The sequence below is a fragment of the Psammomys obesus genome, unplaced genomic scaffold (genome assembly GCF_907164565.1).
Source record: "Psammomys obesus unplaced genomic scaffold, mPsaObe1.curated_primary_1811, whole genome shotgun sequence".
Taxonomy (NCBI): Eukaryota; Metazoa; Chordata; class Mammalia; order Rodentia; family Muridae; genus Psammomys; species Psammomys obesus.
The window spans coordinates 15,085,561-15,089,990 of NW_026596069.1; positions in this window are offsets into that span (position 1 = coordinate 15,085,561).

Below are 4,430 nucleotides of genomic sequence, written 5' to 3' on the forward strand. Positions count from 1 at the left end.
TAATTTTATAACCTTTTAAAAGAAAGCAGAGAATACATTTTTATGATGCTGCAAATTAGTAGCTGTCCTTTCCTGTTTACAATGTTAACTGGGAGTGGTTTCTCCATTAGAGCTAATATCTAGTTTACTTAACTAGGGATTTTCTGAAGGGAAGAAATGGCTTCCTTTCCCTGTCGTGGAAATAAGTGTCTCCCAGGACATTATGGGATGTCACACTGACAAGATCAATGATTGTCCCTTGCAGCACTCTTTAGATCTTTGTTTTGAAATAGTTGAAAAATATTAAAACTTTTTGTGCCACTGTAAACATACTCAGTTCTCGTTGACTCTCCTTCCTTCCTCGCTAGAAGGTATATCTCCAGCCAGAATGGGATTTCAGTCTATGTCAGATGATATGTGTACCTGTAGAGAATTTATCCTACTCATTTGCCTGATTTGTTTATGATTCTCCTAAATCTGAGCACTCTTTCCTTTAATCTTTGAACTTTAATCTCACTTAGAAAGATTGTCTCGAGGTAATTGGCCCTGTGGTAGTTAGTACAGGGCAGTCTCAGTCACCGGGGGAGACAGTGATGGAGACGTTTAGAAGACATTAACTAGTCTTCTAAAATAGTAGGTCATATTAAAAGTCTAAGCATTCGAAGAACTTTAGGCCATGCTAGTTGAAGAACAGCTTGTGAGGATATTCATTGAAAAGTCCGTTCCCTTGCAGTGTAAAGTATGTTTAGGTCACTGTATTTGTCTGTGTGAATACTAAGAATTTCACGTATCCTTCTTCCGCCTCTGAGATATGAATAAGTTTTATGTGTGGGTGTTGAGCTTGGCTGGGAACAGTGATGACTTGGGCAAGGAGATGTTCCTCGCAGCACCCTGAAAAAAAAAAAAAAAGACAAAACAAAGAAATTCTTTCTTCCCCTCTTCGAGCCATCGTTTTTAATAAAGAGGGAGCAGCTGGCGGGGACTATGTCAAAGAGTTGTGTACTTTTGTGAGCCTCTTAGAGCCTTCCGTAGGATCCCCCTGCTGATGGAAAATGTCTGTGTGAAGCCTTGCAAGCTGGCAACCTGTGGCTGTTGTGGAGGGTCCTGAACACAAACCACGGCATTTTTTTCTGTCCTTTTCTTTTTCCCTGTCTGCCCCACCACATGACTTCTTAGTTCATTTATAGCCCAAAGTGGCTGCCAGGACTCCAGTCATCTACCTTTCTTTGTCTACTTGGTTCAAGGAGTGGTCAGGTGGGAGAGGATGTCTGAGAGGGATGGAGTGATAAAAGATATCCTCCTTTAAACAAAAAAGTCCCACTGTGTTCCTACACTGGCCAGGCAGACCTAGTTACATGGCCACAGAGTGTTGGAAATGAAGCTCTGAGCTATGCTCACCCATGTTCCGAGTAAGGCTGGGGTTCTGTCACCCGAGGAGACAGGAGAATAGAGTCTGTTAGCAGCTGTGAGGCTCTGCCAGGCTCATTTAGGCAGCATTTATTGAGAAATTAGTATAGGTCATGCATGAATAAATATGGGAGAAGCAGTGTTAGGAAAGAACCTTCTTTAAATGAGGAGGGAGCCTTCGAGGCTTCTGGGAAAGATGGAGACATGATTACTAAAATGCATCTAATTATTTCTGCAAAGGCTTCGATATAACTTGCCAAAATTAAGAGAGAGAGAGAGAGAGAGAGAGAGAGAGAGAGACCAGTGAAATGTATAAAGTTGTGAGTACTATGGAAGAAACTGATTAATACATTTATAATTTAACACGAGAAGTCAATTGATTGTAGTACTTTTGAGTGTTTGGTTTCAGAAGGTTTTCGTTGCTGTCTGACACTCAGCACCATCAAGTGCAAACAGACTTATAGGACTTTTGTGCAGAAATCATAAGTCCTCAGAATCAAATAATGCCTTTCTGAGTAGCCTGTGGAATTGAGAAAACAATTATAGTTATAGTTATTGAAAGTGGATGTAACCAGTGATCAGGGCTGTATGGGGTACAGATGATAGTTTGTTAGAACGAATCTGGTGACTTCCTCATTTCATGGGTGCTTATAGCGAGGCCATTGAGAATCTTAGTGACAAGCAGATCGGCGCTCCAATGGACTTCCCACGGCACCTTCTAGCGTTTTCTCTTGCAGAAGTGAAGCTCTTGAGAATTGTCCTTTGTTCGCCTTCTTTTCTCTGTGCTTTCTATGTGAACGTGTTGTTGGGAACCTACCTAGCACTTTTCCTTTGGAGGCTTTCATTTCTCTGGGTGTGGTTCTGAAAGGGAGAAGGCAGGCAGGTTGCCTGGAGCTCATTTTGTTTCCATCCATTCATTAGATGAAATAATGTCTGCCTTTCACATAAGCTGCGGTGAATCCCAACTGTGTCCATCACATTTTGGAAACTGTTCAGGGCTTTGAAAGTAGTGGATGGTGCTCACTTACCGTCTTTACAGGGATAATGGCTGTGTGGGGTTATTTTAGTATTGTTTCCAGGGGGTTAAATCACTCAGGCTGTTTTATCGGCCATGACGTCTTTATGGGCAGTGTGTTCCTTGGATGTCTTAGGTGCTTTATACAATTTGACTACAGTTAAAAGTGATGTTCAGGGTAGCGGTTCCAGTGGTGGATGGGCTTAGCTGAACTGGCCCCACATGAAGGGCTTGGGCAGTGTGGGAGCATTTCTGCAAGTCTCTTAGTGACTTGTGCCCTTTGTGGTCATTTGCAGCGATGTGGGCAAGGACAGTTCGCTTCGGTGCTTGATACTGAAGCAATTAGCTAGTATTGCATGACTTTCAGACACTTAAAAATTATTGTTTGGTTTCATTAAAACCGGTGAAAATGATGATTGTGTTTTTTTATGAAATATGTCATCAGTCTAGCCCTAGATTATCTATTCTGGCTTTGTTTTTTTTTGTCCTCAGAGTGATGGTTAAATTTGTTTTATAGAAATAACCAGAGAGCTTGAAATTTAAAGGAGTTAGATATGGCTCTGTAGAATCATAGAATGTGGACAAGGAGAGGCCCAGGTGTTAGTGGCAGAAATTAATCAAGTTTGAAGAACAAGAAACTACTCTTATCTAGGTTGATACATAGCACAGAGACATTACTTCGTGGACTGGAGATGTGGCTCCGTGGTTATTGAGAACACTTGTAGAGGACCCCAGTTCAGCTTTCAACACCTATGGAGGGTAGCTCACAACCTCCTGAATCCCTAGCTCGAGGAACTCTCTTACTGTCTTTTGGCCTCTGCGGGCACCCACACACACTGTATATTCTCTCTGTCTCTGTCTCTGTCTCTGTCTCTCTCTCTCTCTCTCAGACACACACACAAATACAAAATTATGAAGGAGAAATTCTTGGTGAGCTAGGCATGGTGACTGTGCCGTCATTCCAGCACCTTGGAAACTGAGGCAGCTTCCTGGAAGGAATGAGCCTCATCGGACCTCATAGTCTTGGTTTATGTTGAATATAGTAAAGGTCTCTCAGCTACATTAGGTAAAGTATAGAGTTTGACCACAGGAAGAGTTTCTATGATCATGGTCTGCCCCTGGACACATTAAATGATGACTGCTCTATCTTTGCTGCCCCAGTGGCTTGGAGCAGTTCTCTGTCAGCTGCTAGAGGGCCTTCCCATATCCTGGTGTAATGCGCTGTAGTGTTGTGCCATCAAAGGTCTGTTTATCATGTTAGGCTTTCCTGGCAGTCCAGTCAATGCCTCCCTGATGTTCTCCTCAGTTCATAGTGTGGGCTTCCATGCAGGCCTTTAGGACTGAACTGTTTTCTTTGGGCTTCCATCTCTTCCTTGGTTTTGGACCCAGAGCTTTTGTCCTTCTTGTCAACCTGTTAGGAGCCTTGGCAGGACTTTTTTCATCAGTGGGCCTGGAAGTGGGCTGATGCTCTGCTCAGAAATGTCCCCCGTGTTCCCAGGCTTCAGCCTCACCAACGCCATATGATGGTGACAATTTCTGATCACGAGGGTGGTGCTTAGCCTGCAATGGCTCTTCTCACACACTTTATACCCGTCCTCGTACCATTTTCCCCTGGGCCAGAGGGATTAGCTTTTACAGTCTTTTCCTTGGCGCTGATTGCTGGAGACTATAGAAGCATGTTTACATTTTCTCTGTCCTTTGTTGGTTGTAGCAGGCACAGCAGTTTGCCAGTTGTTTCTGTCTCTTATCTCTAGTCACTACCAGAGGCCAGCTTCCTCCACACAGCAGGAAATGGGCACATCCTGTTCCTCAGATTTGCATTTGACCTCTGTGCCCAGAGAGGAAGTAAATTGTGATCCTGGATACCTTGTTCAAAATCCTATACCTGTTACTGTGCCATATTGGGTTTGTACTCTGTCACTCACAACTAAAGCTATTGAATAGTTTCATGAGATTATTCACTCTAAGCTCATGAGCGTGTGTGTGTGTATGTGTGTGTGTGTGTGTAGGGGGAACATATGTTTTTTTT